We start from the raw sequence: 17972 nt of genomic DNA on the forward strand, positions 1-17972 counted from the left end.
ACTTTATGTGTTTCTTAATTAATAGCATAACCCGTGACGCCGCGACCCGTGGATTTTGGAAAGGGGGATCCTGGTGGTTGAGGGGCCCAGCCTTAATACACCACTTTGGCCCGTGCTTCGACAAGAAGGGAGGTCCCTGACCGGCCTGACTGGGATCAATCGGCGGGTGGTTTTTTACTGCTAGGGTCAACAGCGTTCCAATAAGTCTCCCTCCCTATGGTCCTGGGACGGGATAAAGACTTATTGGTAACGTGGGTATGGTGCTCCTAAGCGAACTCGGCGTCCCATTCGTGTACGCAGTACCTGCTAGTTCACGAGTGGGCGTCCCTCGTAGGGCTCCGTGGTGGGTGAGGTACTTAGGCATCAGACACTTTCTTTTTACTCATATGAGTAGTTTAAATCCCATTTCTTCTGGGTCCTCAACAAGGCCCCTACCTAATCGATCAGATGAGAGTGAGAGCAATTCTGCAAAAAAGAGCCAGAACTGAGGATAAAACACCATCTATAACACCGCTTTTCCTCGTTCTCCATTCTACCGGAGAGCAGTCAATTGGGAAGATGTCACCCTTCTTTATCCAGAAAGGATTAGAAGGGTTGGCAGGATCACCAAAATCCGTAAAACGACTGCGTTCTGGCGATCTTTTAATCGAAGCTTCAAGTACAAAGCAAGCAGAAAGAATCCTGAATGCGACATGCATAGGGGGAATACCGATCAATGTAATACCCACAAAACTTTGAACTCTTCACGCGGTGTCATTTCAGAGTGGGATCTTCTTCATGTCTCTGAAGAGGAGATCTGCTCTGAACTAAAAGACCAAGGAGTGACAGGTGTCAAGATAATATCAATGCGGAAGGAAGGGAATCTCGTCCCTACCCGAGTTCTCATCCTAACATTTAACACCCCACGGCCTCCTAGTTCCATCAAGGCAGGGAATTTAAACTGCCCAGTGAGGATTTATATTCCAAACCCACTGAGGTGTTTTAAATGCAAAAATACGGTCACTCACAAACAGCTTGTCGTGGTAACCCTGCCTGTGCTCGATGCGGTGTGAAAGACCACGAGAGCAAGGAATGTTCAGCTTCTAAACCGATCTGTGTAAATTGCCAACAAGATCATCCTGCCTACTCTAGAGCATGCCAGCGGTGGATGCCACCTGTGCTCGATGCGGTGTGAAAGACCACGAGAGCAAGGAATGTTCAGCTTCTAAACCGATCTGTGTAAATTGCCAACAAGATCATCCTGCCTACTCTAGAGCATGCCAGCGGTGGAAGGATGAAAAAGATATCCAAAAATTGAAAACGGAGCTGAATATCTCCTACCCAGAGGCTAGGAAACGCATTCAACCAATAAATAGCGGGAAGCCTTCATATGCCCAGAAGGTTTCTGCAAAGTACACTATCGGTATGCAAACTGATATGACTGTACGACCAAGAGAGTCATTCACACCAATTGCCCGCTATTTATTGAGTTCACAAAAGCCCACCAAAAAAACACAGTCAGCTGCCACTCCTATATCCGTACCTCCTAGTGCTCCACCACTACCAAAACCAAGTGGTAAAGAGCCTCCAGTAATAACAGAAAAAATGGATGTAGAGAACAAGGAGGTACCGGATGAATCAGTCTTGGAACTCTTTGCAGAGGAAGAAATGGACACGGGACAGCGTCCATTCTTCCCCAAAAAAAGATAAATCCAAGACTGAGAAAAGTAAGCCCTCAGCACCTCGAAAGCCGCCTGATGGATCCACCAAGCCAAAATAATGCCTAAATTCCTACAATGGAATTGTCGTGGATTCCGGCAAAATTCAGATGACATCAAGGCCCTCCTGCAAAAGCACGAGCCAGTTTGCTTTTGCTTGCAGGAAACTTACCTAAAGGCAAATGATAACCCCACCATGCATAACATAACATTTTTTCGTAAGGACAGAATTGCGGATGGTCCTACTCATGGAGGAGTGGCTATCCTTGTGGGAAACCAGACCCCAGTTCAGCCCTTGCTAATTACAACTAGCATAGAGGCTGTTGCAATTCGCCTTACAGTGGGATTTTTATTATCTGTGTGCTCTATTTATTTGCCACCTGGGACTGACATCTCCCAGGAAGACCTTGATGATCTTGTAATGCAGTTGCCTCCCCCTTTCTTACTTTTCGGCGATTTTAATGGACATAACACCCTGTGGGGTAGTGCTAACATCAATGGAAGGGGACGAGTCATAGAGCGTATGCTAAATGACAATGACCTTTCCCTTCTAAATATTGGAACAAACACCTTTTTCCACATGCCTACCCGTACTTTTTCTGCCATTGATCTCTATCCGCTCCCCTTCTCTACTCCCTTCACTCATTTGGGAAGTGGAGGAGAATCCATACGGAAGTGATCACTTCCCTGTGATAACCTCGTTACATAGTGCCAGACCGTGTCTTCCTTTCGGGTTACCACGGTGGAAGATTGATCAGGCTGACTGGTCTGCCTTCCAACATCAGGCAGATTTTGACCTCAGTACCGTCAGTCAGGAGCCTATAAATGATGCAGTAACGCACATCACAGAAATTATCGTCCAAGCAGCTGCAAATGCTGTTCCAAAAACATCTGCCCGGTTTCCACCATTTCCCAAACCTTGGTGGATATTCCGCTGATATCCTACCATGAACAACCTTATAGCCTTTAAACGCGCACGAGCCAACGCACGCTATATCCGCCATCAGAGTCAAAAGGAATCGTGGATCTGTTTTACATCATCTATTAACAAGTCTACTAACTCTAAGGTAGGCTGGGATAAAATCCAGAAAATGAAGGGAAAATATACATCCCACCCTTCTTCAATCCTAGATTATAATGGATGCACTATTGCAGATCCAACTGCGATCCAATTCTCTCGGGGAAGCATTCTCTAACATATCTGCAACATCTTCGTACTCCCCAGAGTTCCAGGTCCTGAAACACAAAATTGAAAAACAGACTCTTAATTTAAAGTCTAAGAGCCTTTATCCCTACAACGGGGCATTCACCATGAAGGAACTGAAAAGAGCTCTCACTCTTTCCAAAGCAAGTGCTGTCGGACCAGATGGCATCCATTATGAAATGATTAAGCATCTTTCACTAAAATCTATGGATTATCTGCTCCTTCTATATAACAATCTTTATTGAAGGGCAGTTTCCGGATTCCTGGCACAAGGCAATCATTCTTGCCTTTGCTAAGCCAGGAAAGGATCCAAAAGTCACTTCTAACTATCGTCCTATTGCTCTGACAAGCTGTCTGTGCAAAATCCTGGAGAGAATGGTAAATTTTCGTTTAATCTGGTATTTAGAATCAAATGACCTTCTCTCCAACATCCAGTGCGGCTTCCGAAGGAGCCGGTCCACTTTGGACCACCTTATTACACTGGAAACATCCATCCGGGATGCTTTCCTAAAACGTGAACATTTAGTGTCTGTATTCTTTGACATGGAAAAAGCGTATGACACAACTTGGAGATTTGGCTTCTTAAAAGATTTGCATAGCCTTGGTCTTAGAAGGCAACTCCCCATTTTTATTAAAAACTTTTTAGCCAATCGATCTTTCCAAGTTCGTGTGGGATCCTCACTCTCTCGTTCCTTCACCCAAGAGCAGGGAGTACCACAAGGATCTGTTCTAAGTGTCACGCTTTTTGCCATCAAAGTAAATTCCATCACAGAACAACTTCCTCCAACTGTAAATAATGCCCTCTATGTTGATGGCTTTAGCATATTTTGTCAGTCATGCAACATGAGGGTTATTGAAAGTCAACTGCAAAAAGCCATCGATCGCCTTAATTCCTGGGCACTTGCTAATGGCTTCAGGTTCTCGCCGGAGAAGACCGTTTGTATACATTTTTGTCGTAAGCGTAATCTTCATCCTGAACCTGAATTAAGGCTTGGACAAAATGCTATTCCAGTAGTGACGGACACAAAATTCTTGGGACTCGTATTCGATAAAAAACTGACCTTTCTGGATCACATCCGTCAACTCCGCACAGAGTGCACAAGAGGGCTGAATATTCTGCGCTCTCTTTCCTCAACATCTTGGGGTGCAGATCGATGCACCCTACTATGCATCTACCATGCACTTGTACATTCCAGACTAGATTACGGGTCCCTGGTATACAATTCGGCCAGAGACAGTGTACTTTGATGGCTGGATCCTGTCCATCATCAGGCTCTCCGTATCGCTACTGGTGCATTTCGAACATCTCCTGTCCAGAGCTTATATGTCGAAGCAAACAAACCACCGTTATCACTTCGACGTAAGTAGTTGTCTCTCAAGTACGCCTTAAAACTGAAATCCCTGCCAGACCATCCTACGTGGCCATTCGTTTTTGCGCCACAATGGGAAAATTTGTACAACACCCGTAAGGCTGCCAATCATCCTTTTGGTATTCGTCTCCAAGAGCTACTCAAAGAACTTAATATCAAAGTAGACAAGGTTACCCAAACACCAAAGCAACCCCTTCCACCCTGCCATGCTCATGTTCCAACATGTGACGACTCCCTTAGAAATTGGGGAAAGTTGGACACTCCATTATCTGTCTACCTGCAGCTTTATTCAGCACACCGTACTGAACATTCTGACTTTGCGCCAGTTTACACAGACTGTTCGAAGTCGGAATCATATGTAGGATCTGCTGCTGTCTTTACAGACACCACTAAATCGGAGCAGATTCCCTGTGAATGCAGCATATTTACTGCAGAGCTGTACACTATAGAGTTAGCCTTGGATCACATTAGTAAATGCCAATATCAACGGTTCATTTTATATTCTGACTCTCTCAGCGTTTTACAGGCTTTAATAACTGTGAGATATAATTCTCATCCAGTTCTGTCTAGCATTCAGCAGAAGATTCACTTCCTCTGTGAACGTGAATATGATATCCACTTCTGCTGGATTCCTAGCCACGTTGGGGTTAGGGGAAATGATTTGGCTGACACCGCAGCCAAATCAGCAATTCCCAATAATAATCGCTGCCTGTGAGTCCCCTACACAGACTACAGGCAAATAATACACCAAAAGATGCATTCCCAATGGCAGGAGTCGTGGAATAGACAGACTGCGAATAAATTATATTGTATTAAGCCTGTAATCGAACTGTGGCAGTCTAGTCTGCGCAGGAATCGTAAGGAGGAAGTTGTTCTTGCCCGGACCTGCATAGGACATAGTCATTTGACTCATTCGTTTTTGCTGAGGCTGATGACCCTCCTATGTGTGAGTCCTGTGGCACAATTTTATCAATCAGACACATTTTAATCGATTGTCCAGATTTTAGCAGTATCCTTTTTACCGCTTTTAATCATCTGACTGAACCGTATACACTCAGTCAGATTTTATCCGACAATGACAATGTGTCTGCTGTTTTTAGCTTTTTAAAATCAATAAACATTTTTGCATATATATAAAGTTTACATTTTTCTTTTATACCTTTTATACATATGTTATACATTTTGACATAGTGACCTAACTAATTAGGTCACTGAAAGTTTAAATTTTTTTATATATGACCTGGTCTTGGCACATTATAGCCTTAGTAGCTAATGCGCCAATAAAACCAACCAACCAATACCTAGCATGTTAGGGTTAGAGTCAATAACTTCAGGTCTGAGGACGAGGGTTGCCGGTGCGGACGTGCCTTTCTGCCACTCTTGGAACAGAGAAGTTTTTTTCTGATTTATTTTCTGCTTTATTAGTTTAAATTGACATATTAACTTATTTTCTAGAGTAGCTTTATATTCCTATTTACGGTACTTAAGTTTAAAGTAACTTAGATAGAGATTTTGTAGGTATTACTTAGTATCGGAAAGGGTATCAAATCCACGTGTTTACCGTTCGTAAATAGCCGCCATCGTTACGGGAAAATTAATCGGTAAAATCTATTAATCTTGTCGAACTTCACTGGCAATTAAATTGTACTTTTAACTATACATATAACCACTTAGGTTACGTAACATAAATAATTAGTAAAAATAAATAATTAATACATAACTTGATACAAAAGTTATATAAAGGGATTTCGTAGATAACACTCGTTACTGAAACAAATATTTCGTAGATAACACTCGTAGATTTCGTAGATAACACTCGTTACTGAAACAAATATTTCGTAGATAACACTCGTTATTGAAACATAAATATTTCGTAGATAACACTCGTAGATTTCGTAGATAACACTCGTTACTGAAACATAAATATAGCGTTATAACTGTGTTGGGATACAAGTTTAGGATTTAATTTTGTACTGAAATTGAAATTTCATTGAAAGTAAATCGAAATCATGACTCAAACCAGAGCAGCAAAGCAAAAGGCTCAAGCTAATGGGAATGCTGTGGCTCAGGGGAGAACTGAGGGGGGACAGTTGCCCTCTGAATCACAGCCTTTTAAGATGCACTATTTGCTTGATGTTTGTGGAGCAGTCAGATATGGGACATGATACTGCCATGGGGGATGTCTTTGTATGTGTGCGATGCAAGGAGTGTAAGGAAATCAGGCAACAACTCAGCATTGTTACGGGCCTATATGAGAGCTTGAAGGACAGGATGGATGCCCTCGAAGGATTACAAGTGAGGGGCCCATCAAGCACTCAGCTGCCCACAACAATGCCAGAGCTTGCACTTGGTCATCGCGCAACACAGCGGCAACCCCCAAAGCAGAATGCGCTGGTCACAAAGGAACTAGTAGTTGTTGGTGACTCTATTGTCAGGGAAACGGGAAACATGCTTTGTAAAAAGGATAGGTGGAACAGGACCAAGGTATGTCTGCCAGGGGCAAAGGTTGATGACGTTGTAGAGCGGATATCATCTTTTAAGGGCACAAAAGGTGATATAGTTGTACACGTTGGCACTAATGATATTAAGAGTAGGAGACCGGCGGAATTACTTAACAAGTACAGGTCACTGATGAAAAAAAAGCCGTGAATTAGGGTTGAATTTGAAAGTGTCTACAATTCTGCCCAGACACGATAGGAGGGAGTATATGATGAGAGCCCTGTCGATCAATTCGGCCCTGGAAAGATTGTGCAGGGCTCAAGGGGTAGAATTTTTTTCAGCCTGGTCTGTACTTGTTAACAGGAGAGACTGCTTCTACAGGGATGGGATACACTTAAATAGAAAGGGTGCAAGAATGTTTGCTGATGCTACCGAGGCAGTGTTAGGTGGATCGGAAAACTGCTAGATTGGGGGATACAAGGACTAATAGATTAATAGTAGCCACTGGCAGAGGAGAAAGTGATTCTTGCACTGCTTCTATTGGAATGAGCAGCAGCTTGGAAAGTAAGATGCAGGATATTTCAGAGACTGCTGGGAATCATGGGGGTACAAGTGAACACATGGGTTGTGTTAGGGTGGCTAAGAGGAAGAGCAGGTGCATGTATACTTGCGTGTACACCAATGCTAGAAGTTAGTAAATAAATTTGATGAATTTGAGGTATTGCTCAAAACATCAAAGGCAGATATTGTTGGGATTTCAGTGACGTGGTGTCACACAGATATAAGGAATGCAGAACTGGAATTTGGGGAGTACAATGTCTACAGAAAGGATAGACAGGATATAAAGGGAGGAGGGGTTATGCTATTAGTTAAGAAACACATAAAATCCAAGGAAGTGAAGCCAGTCGACATCGTTGGACAGTGCAGTGTTGAGTCAGTTTGGTGTGACATAAGCATCGGGAGATCAAAATTGAGAGTAGGAGTGTGCTATAGGCCTAATGACTCTGATGAGTATAATAAGAAACTGTACAGAGAAATAGAGTGGGCCAGTAAATCAGAGAGTCTTATAATGGGGGATTTTAATTTCCCAGATATTGACTGGAATTTGGGGGCTGGTCACTCACACACTAGCAAGGCTTTTGTGGATTTATTGGATGATTGTTTTGTACATCAGCATGTTCGGGAGGCAAGTAGAGGGAGTAATACTCTTGATTTGATTATCAGTAGTGATTCTTCATGCATTAAGAATCTGCAGGTAAATGAACCACTAGGTGGCAGTGATCACAGTGTTCTGAAGTGGGAGTTACTCAAAGAGGTAAGTACCATTAGGAGTAAAGGGAAGGGGTAATGCTTTCGTAAAGGCGACTACGATGGACTGAGACAGTATTTAAATTCTATACAGTGGGATCAACTGATGATGTTACCAACAGCAAATTCAAAGAACTTATCTTGGAAGCTACTAGGTTTTACATACCAACTAAGAAATATTGTTCAAGGTTTAGGCTGAAATGGATGTCAGATGAACTAATGAGGCATATGGCAGAGAAGAAAAATGCATGGGATACATACAAATTAACACGTGACACAGAAGCCTATGATAGATACAAGTTGATCTGTAACTAAGTTACAAAGGAGGTTAGGCAGGCGAAGGCAGATTACGAGAGAACCTTGGCAAGGGATACGAAGAAAAACAGCAAAGAGTTCTTTACTTATGTAAACTCTAGAAGGAAGGGGATGAATCAGATTGGTCCACTTGATATCGATGGGTCAACTGTTGATGACCCTGCTCAGGTAGCTAACAAACTAAATGAATATTTTGCATCAACATTCACACATGAGGAGTTATTCAGCGAGGGGAATGCCAGAGGTGTATTCAACTCTAGCAGTAAGCTAGAGAATCTTGTAATAACTGAGAGTAAAGTGGAGGAGAAATTGTTGAAGGTAAACACAAGAAAGGCACCTGGGGTGGATGGGATCTATCCAGTTATATTAAAGGAGGCAGCAAAGGAAGTAAGCAAACCCTTAGCCATAATTATGAGAGCTTCCTTGAACTCAGGGGAGGTACCCATGGACTGGAGATGTGCAAATGTTACCCCAATTCACAAGGGAGGATCAAAGGCTGACACAAGTAATTATAGACCTGTGTCACGGCTGCACACGCCGGATTCCAAAGATGTAACCCTGGAACCAAGGTATGAGCGTTGCTAGGTATTAAAATTAGGCAGTGTAGAGGAAGGAGGACAATGCCCTCCAGCATCTTTATAAGTCGACTATGCCCAGAAACAACAGTGGAATAAATTGAAACCCTTCTGAAGCAGCTCGACAAACCTGGTACCTCCATCAAGGTCCACACCAGGCATCCATCCTATGCCTCTTTCCGGATCAAGATGAAAGGTCCCAATATAGAAATTTATCTAAACATAGCTATCTGGCCTGCAGGTCTCCTGGTGATTCCATCTTTTGTTGACAATAACGAGCAACCAGCAGTACATACAATCTCGAGACCAGAGGCGGCTTCCTCTATATTAATTTCACTGAGAGTTCGCCAGGGTAGAGCCAGGGTAAAGAGGTCTATTGCTGTTTAAATTTTTAAGTATTTTGGATCACAGACAGCCTTCCTGATCTTTTCTATCAGGTTGGATTGGTTCGGTTGATACATAAGGATAAGAGAAGCTTCAATTGGCCTGTGGTCAGAGGGAAATGCCAAATTAGAACCGATTAACACTTCAACACTCCCATGGCTACTACAGATCAAGGAAGAATCATGCCACCAACATTCCTGCAATTGTCAGCAGAACTAGTAATAATTCCCAGTGAAAGTTTCCAACTGTCACAATATGTTGTATCATGTTATATAATAACTACAGGTGACCCCCGCTTAATGCTGATAATTTGTTCTGGAAAAACAGAGCACTAAGTGAATCTGCGTTAAGCGAGCGCCGCATTCCCATAGGGTAACATGTGTATTTGTAAGTTGCGGTTGGTGCCATAGGATATTTTCTAATCAATAATAAACGGTAGTGAAAAGATGCACAAATGTCGGTCAAAATACTTAATATTCAAATATTTATACATATAAAATATTCTGCATTACATACGTATATAATTATGTGGTAACTACTTACGTATCAAAATTAAACTTAAAATTCCAATTAAAATCATGAATTTAATTGATCTAAATTGATTTAATTTAATTGATGGATTTAATCATGAAAAATGTGTCGATTTTGGGTTGGCCCTCTTCTAAATAAACTAAAAGGGGTATTAATTTTAAATCCCGTGCAGCGTTACCACCCAACAATAAAGTCACCTGATCTTTCACCACTTTGAAACCTGACATGTTTTTTTTTCTTCTTTCAATATGAAACTTCTTTTAGACATTCGTTTCCACAAAAGTCCTGCTTCATCTATGTTATAAACTTGTTGAGAAGTATAACACACAATACCCCTCTTCAATCATTTTAACAAGTTCTTTTTTGAAAGTTTCAGTTCCTTAATCTGCACTTGCAGCTTCTCCCTAGATTTTAAATCTATTCAACCAGACCTTACCAGTTTTAAATGGTTCCACATTTTTTTTTTTTTTTTTTTAGGTGAGTTTTCTTCAGATCATCATATTGGCTAATCTCTCTCGCTCATTTTTTTTTGTAATACAGTAATACCCCGACTTACGCGAACTCGGAGTTACGCGGTTCTTGATTTTTTCGTTTGGCAACGCTGCCGCCCACTATCTTCAAGGTCGTTTTTCATATGTTATCGATATACGGTGCGACGGCGGAGAATGAGAGCGAAAGAGGAACAAAATTCAACTTTGCTGCTTTTATGTTTTTTATATTAGTAAGGGGAAACACATTTCACCATAATAACATAAAAACCAACACAATTCCAGCTATCGGTATAATCGCAAATGCAATTAGATCGAGTTTACTACTAGTTTATAACAGATTTCACTAGCAGAAACGCAACTGGATTTTTATTGTTTTATGGTAGTAACCCCTAGAAATGTGAGGTGTTAATAGTGTATGTTAATAGTGCCTTTATGGTGTTGTTTATTCAGTTGCTACATGCCGCAGCTTTGTTTATGCGTATCAAGCGTGCCTCCTCGTTTTGTAATTGTGCTTTATTCCCTAAAAATGAGTAAAATACTTAATTAAAAGGTGTGAAAAGGAAGCGTCCTGGTGAAGACACTGCAGATTCAGAGAGAAAAAGAAAAGCAATTATCGATAAACAGAGGCGGACTGGGTCAAAAATTCTTACCCGGGAAAATTTATAGTGGCCTCATACTATGGTTTATGGCCAAAATCACACTGGCCCACCGAGGTTTCCCCGGTAAGGCTTATGGCCAGTCCGCCTCTGTCGATAGAGAAAAAATATGAAATTGTGAAACGCTTTGAGGGAAATGAAAGACCATGTGATATTGCACGTGCTACAGGCCTAAATGAAGCAACGGCGAAAAGCACATGACAATTGCAAACTTGACAGTTTGAAAATTGAAAAGGGCTCAATTGTAAAGGGCTTAAAAATTTTAGAAAACATAGACTCCAACGAAGAACGCGTTATAGCTACAAAGCAAGGAATAAAAAAATTATTAGCTTGCTACGAAGAAATTCTGCGTGAAAAAAAGAAGGCGCTGTGTCGTCAGACGAATTTGTTAGATTTTATGAAGCCATCGACATCGAAATAACTTTTTAACGTAAGTCATTTGTTTTTTAATACATATTTTGTATTAATATGTATAAAGAACTGCAATTTTATTAATATTTTTCTTCTAAACTAGTGTTTTTGTTAGTCCTTGGTCCCAATTAAGTAAAATTTATATGTATTTATATGCAAAGTTGTACCCCGACTTACGCGATTTTCGTCGGACCCACCTATCGCGTAACTTCGGGGTATTACTGTATTTAACTTAACTGAATTCTGCATTGGATATTATCTTCAATAAAATTAGTTAACGTCTTTCCATTTCAATCCTAATAGTCGGCCTAGCCCTAGTTGCTTTCAGTGGAACAGCTATCTTTCCTGCTGCTAAAATTAATTCTTTATTTTTTTATAATTGTATTTACAGGTAAACTTGCAAATCCTAAATTATGGCACACATCTGCTTATCGTTGACCGGAATCGATTCGCTTCAAAACGTCTAATTTAATTTTCAAATTCAGTCTTTTTCTTACATTTACAGTCTTCGTACTGCGCCCAGACATTGTTGCTTTTTCATTCTTATCGGCCATTATTAACTCTTAGAAAATGTAACTGCGTTGGTTGCATTAATTATGATACAATGTTCAAATAAACTGTCCGTTACGCACGATGTCTAATACTGTACTGAGTGATGACTAGACTTCGGATAAATGCATATAACGCAAACACTACAAGCAATATACTTGATCATTTTTTAAAATGTTGATCTCAGAACTACGTAACAAGTCACTGTACTGCAATTAAATTAGCATGCGAGGAAATTTTCACTGAGCGTGGGAAAATTTCTCAAGTTGGCATGGGAAACGTTTTAATGCTGTTTTCCTATTCATTTTCAAGCTATCCACTCCATCAAATGAAACGATTTCATTAATTATGCCAAAAATGCAATCTGTAAAAGAGCATTATAGTGATCTATGACAGCGTTACTGTCAGATATGGGTTATAATATATTTAGATAGTATGAATCAGAGCTGAAATACTCAATATGTTCTACGTAGATAATAATATTAGTAAATTAATAAGAGGAGTTTACCTCAATATAGTACGTGGAACACTTCCGTATGATACCCTCCAGAAATTAAAACGGAAAAAACGAAAAAATCGACAACTTACCGGTACATTAAAGTAAAATATAAATAATTAAAGTAAAATATAAATAATTAAATAATCAATTTAACACAATTCAAAATCAATTCAAAACAATTAAAATTCAAATTAACGCAATTAAAAGAATCTAACGAAAAATCGTTTTGAATATTTTCGTTAGATTCTTTTAATTGCGTTAATTTGAATTTTAATTGTTTTGAATTGATTTTGAATTGTGTTAAACTGATTATTTAATTATTTATATTTTACTTTAATTATTTATATTTTACTTTAATGTACCGGTAAGTTGTCGATTTTTTCGTTTTTTCCGTTTTAATTTCTGGAGGGTATCATACGGAAGTGTTCCACGTACTATATTGAGGTAAACTCCTCTTATTAATTTACTAATAGGGTTATAATATAAGAACAGCGTTATAGCAAATCAGCGTAAAATGAACCGTGTTATAACGGGGGGGCCTGCTGTATATAATATAAGCCCTGTATAATCACTATTTCAGAAGAATCTAGTTTTGTGGATTTTTTCGAAAAGGGTAGTATGGGTAATTTTTGGAAATTTTAAAGGAATATGAAATTTTAGGAATATTATATATTTTTATTTTAAGGATAAGAATAATCCTTAAAATAAAAATGGGGTTTTCTTCAGGAACGGCTGCATCCGGGTGATGTGTAATTCTGAAAGTGTTGAAACTGCAATTTTATGGAAGGAGGAGGATGAAGGAAAAAGCCAGCTTTTGTCCTAAATCCTTGCATGGGGAGTAATTGTAGGCATAAAGGGAGATGATGTCCTGAAGCCTGATGCGGCTTTTCATTAATACCATCTTCAAAGGAGGCTGAACACATGTTGAGGCTGTCTTTTATATTCCTCAAATATAAAAGACAGCCTCGACACGCATTTTAAAGGAATATAAATATTCCTAAAATTTCATATTCCTTTAAAATTTCCAAAAATAGCCCATAAAAATCCACAAAGTTTTTATTTTAAATCCATAATGAGATTGCAGATCCTCTACAAGGAAAAATTACAATAAATTATTAGCATTTGTCCGATTTTACGAAAATTAGCGGGTCTTGACTACCCAAGTTGTCTGTCCAACTGTCTAATAAAGTTTCGAGACTTTAGAACCTCCACATATTTTTTTACTCTATATCATATATCAAAATTTAGGTATTTGATGTTTCATAACTACTAAAATGTGTCAAACAAATTTTTCAGTGAATAATCCATTGTTCTATTTTGAAGGCATACAGCCGTCATTATATGAACATTTCAACCTATATGAAGTAACCTTAATAAGATATTTCCAACAGAAAACGTACATAGATATTTTTTTTTAAAAATGCATACATTCACAGATTATCCCAAAATTCGCGCAAATTAAAATAGAAGCAAATTATATAAATTTCAGAAGAGAATTCAAAAGGGCTGGCATATTCATAGTAAAATGTACACTAAAACAAAGGACCCACACAAAGGAAAACCTTCTACAATATATCCACAAAGTAAAAAATTGACTAAAGTCACTTGTTAAAGAGGACCTATGGAATAACTTCTTCCTATACGTCCAGGATAGAATCAAATTTCATATTGAAATGCTTACCACAAGACATGAAAAAATATGGAACTCCCTTTTAAAATCACAAAAAGACCTCAATCTGTATATATGCACGTAATAGATTATACGAACATGAATTCATAACCAACCTATCCAACTATAACTTAACAAAAGACGAACACAATCTTCTCTATCAATGCCTCAATTACAGCATGACTCCAAAAAAGACCCCCATACAACAAATATGTAATAAAAGTCCAAACATGCTTATACAGCCACAGCAATAGGAAAAAAAAAAAAAAAACTAATCAAACAAATAATGTGAAAAAAAACCAAACCAAGAAACTAGGCAAAATCCCATCCCCACCATCAGATCAAAAATCGAAAAAGAGCTAAAAAGATTACCAGCAATTTGCACACAGACCTCTTAGCCCATACTACACATTCAGAGTCACCAAGTAGAATAAACCAGACAAACCACTGGGGCTGATAGTAAGCTTCAAAAATACATCAACAGCAAACAGCACAATTTACGGTTGACATACTAAAACCCCTATTGAATTATTCCAAATATCGTAGAAAAAACACGGAACATCTCTTTTTGTCAATCAAAAATATAAAATTAGAACCCAATGATAAATTATATTCCTCCAATATATAAAATCACTATACACAAACATACACCCTCAAAAATCTGCGAAAGCCACTCAAAACATTACGTAATGATCCCACACTTAAAAACAGAACAATATTAGATATTTCGTATGTAACAATCTTACTAAATATACTGTTATCGGTGAATTATTTCACCCATGAAGGAGATTTTTACCAACAAATATATGAGGTACCAATGGGCGGTTCCATAAGTGAACGTCTCTCCAGATTTTACCTCCTGGAAAGAGAAAACCACATCATTTCCAAGTACTCTTCTCCATCCCATAAATTTTATGGAAGGTACGTAGATGATTGTCTGCTTATAGACAAACCAGACACCATGAATTCCATCTTCCACGAGTTGAATAATGTAGATGATTGGCTACAATTCACAATTGAAAATTATGAAAACAACAGGATCAACATCCTAAATTTAAGGTTAACAAGAAATGCCACCAAAATCAACACAAAAATATACCACAAACCTACAAATATGGGGAATTATTTACATTTTGACAGCTACAGCTCCACTCTCTCACAAAAAATCAATCCTAATAGCCCAGTTCAATAATGCCTTCAGGTATTCATCTACAGAAGATGAACGCAAACAGGAGATCGAAACATTTAAGAAAAGATTTTCCAACTGTGGTTACCCAAAATGGTTCATAAAAGCCGAAAAAAACAGTAACGAAAAATCAAAACGAGAAGCACCAAAAAACAACGGATAGGGCTCCCGTACATTGAAATGTAACAACAACAACCATTGAAAAAAATCTTCAAAGATTCCGGAGGAAACCTAGCCTTTGGCAGTTCCATGAAACTATGGACATAACTGAAAAACTCAGATATCAACAAAAAAACAATAGATTTCAAACAGCAAACAAACGTGGTTTATGCAATTCCCTGCACACTCGATTGAGATTGCATATACATATATATATAGGCAACACGAGAACATCGCTACATAAAAGAATCCAAAAATATAAAAGCAGTTAAAAAGTAGCCACAAATATGGGATGGTTGAGTGGGAAAAGACAGAGAGTGGTAATCAACGAACACTGCTCATCGTGGACTAATGTTATTAGTGGGATTCAGGGTTCGGTGTTGGATCCATTGTTGTTTTCTGTATTTATAAACGATATTGATGATAGTATATCAAGCTTAATGTCCAAGTTTGCAGACGATACGAAGGTTGGCAGGGTTGTTAAGGACACTAATGACAGTCCACTGCTGCAACAAGATCTAGAAAAGTTGAGCAGATGGGCAGAGGTGGCAAATGAAGTTTAACTTTGACAAATGTAAAGTACTACATATGGGAAGCAGTAACCCCAGAGTAACGTATCAACTCTGTGGTACTACACTGACAGTGGTAGAGAACGAAAAGGACCTGGGAGTAATTGTGCAGGCAGATATGAAGTTTTCTGAGCAGTGCAGATGGACTGCAAGAGTAGCTCATGGTGTCTTGTCAATGATATACAGGAATTTTTCTAGCAGGGATATGAAGGTGATTATCCCCTTGTATAAGGCAATTGTCAGGCCACACCTTGAGTACTGTACACAGGTCTGGAAGCCTCATTTTAAGAAGGATGTAGAGCTGTTGGAACAAGTACAGAGAAGAGCAACAAGATTAGTGAATGGAACAAAGAGTTGCTCTTATGAAGAAAGGCTTAAGTTTTGCGAATTAGTGTCTGTAGACTAGGCACCTGCAAAGTGATCTGATTGTATAAAGCCTTGAATGGTTTGAGCATGCTCAATGGTGATGGGATTCTTCCCCTTGCTCAGAATAATCACCTGAGAGGGCATACATTCAAATTGAGGAAAGACAGATGTAGGATAGATGTGTGGAAGTTTGCCTTTAGCAAGCGGGTAGTTGGTTGGTGGAACAGACTTCCATCCTTTGTTGTGGAAGTTGATAGCCTAAATAAATTTAAGGCTGAGGTGGACAGGTATTTGGAACGAACGGAGGGGTGAAATGGGAGTGTTTTTTTTTTTTTTTTTTGGCTGATGCTGCATAAGCTTGCTTTCTTGCATCATATACCTCTACTAATGCTAATGACAAAGAAAAAAGACAGAACGGAAAAAATTAATTAAGGACATTACCCCTCCTTCGAAAATTCAATAATAATTGACAAATAAGACAAAATTTAAATTAGAAACCAGTGAAACACTAGCAATGAGATCAACAACCAGATCAATCAACATATATAGACCAATAATAATCTCTTAAGAACGAGTACAGAGAAGGACAACAAGATTAGTGAATGGAACAAAGGTTGCTCTTACGAAGAAAGGCTTAGGTTTGCAAATTACAGTGTCTAGGCATCTGCGAGGTGATCTGATTGAGGTGTATAAAGCTTTGAATGGTTTGAGCATGCTCAATGCTGATGGGATTCTTCCTCTTGCTCAGAAAAATCACCTGAGAGGGCATAAATTCAAATTGAAGAAAGACAGATGTAGGATAGATGTGCGGAAGTTTGCCTTTACCCAGCGGGTAGTTGGTTGGTGGTACAACTGGAGGAAACTTTTGAAATATGGCAATGCAATGTGCTTGAACTATAAAAGACAGCCTCGGCATGTTCATAGGACCTGAAACAAATATCCTATAAGTTCAACTTTAAAAACAGAACATAACACCCCCTCCCCCAAATCTAGGATCTCTACTAATGGGGACAGGTAGTCACACACCTGGACTTCCGAGTGGAACCCATTTTCTTTCCCTTCCCTCAAGGCCAAATTTCTCCAAAAATCAAGCAAAATGTGCTGAAAGTGACATGTATAGTATCATCAAAACTAGAGATGATAATGCATTTTAATTGTCATATTCATATTTAGCACATTAATATTAGTCATTTTAACTGTTGACCAGCGTAATTAAGAATGTAATTACACACATTTAAGGCTGTAATTAAAAGACATATTTAGGATAAAACTACAGTTTTTTTATATATCAAGCATAGTGTAACTTTTCTAAAGTGACTAATAGTTGCAATAACATTACCAAAATAATGCTGATTAACTCATGCAGTAACTTTGGATAGAAAAAAAGCTTTCTAGAATATCAAATTAAACAAACTATTCTAAATACAGTACACAAATGCTTAAAATATTTCATCCATACCACTTTATTTTCAAAAGGTGATGCTTTATGAAGCTGCAGAAAAGTTCAAAAGTTTGAGATGAGTTAATAAACAATGTATGGTGTCAAAAATTTTTGTTCATAAGATCAAAAGTTTTTTAGACAGCTGTTCATAAA

At 38.8% G+C, this 17972-nt stretch overlaps 1 protein-coding gene across 4 annotated transcripts in view; it reads right to left on the reverse strand.

The window, feature by feature from the left end:
- LOC150091098 (mediator of RNA polymerase II transcription subunit 12-like protein) overlaps positions 1-17972 on the reverse strand; it is an 825386-nt gene that overhangs the window by 179771 nt on the left and 627643 nt on the right. The gene's annotated exons all lie outside the window — the stretch shown is intronic.

Source organism: Mastigoproctus giganteus, chromosome 1, assembly GCF_048544385.1.
Source record: "Mastigoproctus giganteus isolate SK-2022 chromosome 1, ASM4854438v1, whole genome shotgun sequence".
NCBI lineage: Eukaryota > Metazoa > Arthropoda > Arachnida > Uropygi > Thelyphonidae > Mastigoproctus > Mastigoproctus giganteus.